General features: G+C 40.4%; 1 non-coding gene across 1 annotated transcript; it reads left to right on the top strand.

Moving 5' to 3' along the window:
- The first annotated feature begins 315 nt into the window (after positions 1-315).
- Positions 316-422, top strand: LOC141688662 (small nucleolar RNA R71). The gene has a single exon (XR_012562095.1). It is a non-coding gene; the product is annotated as a small nucleolar RNA R71 (small nucleolar RNA).
- Positions 423-1326: the final 904 nt, after the last annotated feature.

The following is a 1326-nucleotide window of genomic DNA, read 5'->3' as shown; positions in this document are numbered from 1 at the left end:
CCCCGCACAAAGTTCACAAATACTAGTGATTTGATTAACTCCATAATTAGCCAAAGAGTCCACTTTCATCGTCAAAGCTTGAAGTTGAGCAGCTATAGCAGTAGTTGTATCTACTTCCAGAATTCCTGCTACCTTGCCTTGCAACATTCTTTGCATAGGATTATGGTATTCATTAGCTGCCATGTGCTCAATCAACTCATAAGCTTCATTATAGCTTTTGGCCCATAAGGCTCCACCAGATGCTGCATCGAGCATAGGTCTAGACTGTGCGCCCAAACCATTATAAAAACAGTTTTTATAATCATCCAATCAGGCATGCCATGGTGTGGGCACTTCCTTAGCATCTCCTTATAACGATCACAAGCCTCACACAGAGATTCTCCAGTTTGTTGTACAAACTGAGTAAGAACATTCCTGATTGTAGTAGTCTTCGCCATAGGAAAGAATTTAGTGAGAAACTTTTGAGCAAGATCCTCCCATTTGGTGATAGACCCTGGTGGTAGAGAATGTAACCATCACTTTGCTTTATCCCTCAGAGAGAATGGGAAAAGTCGCAGCTTGATCACATCTTCAGTCACCCCATTGAACTTGAAAGTGTCGCTGATCTCGATGAAATCCCTGATGTGCATATTGGGGTCTTCTGTAGGAGAACCCCCAAACTGAACTGAGTTCTGTATCATCGGAATCGTGCTTGACTTTATCTCAAAAGTTTTAGCCGAGATGGCTGGCCTGATGATGCTTGACTGAATAACATTGATCTTAGGCTGAGAATAGTCCATCAAAGCCTTAAGAATTTCTGCTTGATCTCCCATCACTACTAAAGCTGGTTCCTCGACTTTCTCTTCTTCTTCTACTTTCTCTTCATCCTCAAAAACTTCCCTTTGAATCACTACAACTTCCTTATCGGCTTGATCCAGAGTTCTCTTACGAGCCCGCGAACGCGTATGCATACACGCTCGCTAGAGTACCTGAAACACGACAAGGAAAAGAGTAGGTAAGTAACAATGTCTGAGTCAATGAACTTTAACGATCACTGATGACAAACACATAAACTAAAAGTTAACACCGAGTCCCCGGCAGTGGCGCCAAAAACTTGTTAGTCACTAAGCACACACTAATAATTCATGCAAGTATACGCGATCGCAAGTAATATAGAATTATTTCTAGTTTGTTCCCACAGAGACTGGTTAAATTAACTTTGTGATTTATGCACTTATGCAACAATGATATGGCTATCATTCAATGCTAAGACAAATAACAATTTGGGTTTTGATTATACTATGATTAACTATTGAGAATTATACTAGAGAACATTAACTAAGAGAT

The sequence above is a fragment of the Apium graveolens genome, chromosome 9 (genome assembly GCF_009905375.1).
Source record: "Apium graveolens cultivar Ventura chromosome 9, ASM990537v1, whole genome shotgun sequence".
Classification (NCBI taxonomy): domain Eukaryota; kingdom Viridiplantae; phylum Streptophyta; class Magnoliopsida; order Apiales; family Apiaceae; genus Apium; species Apium graveolens.
This window is presented reverse-complemented; position numbering and strand designations above follow the sequence as displayed.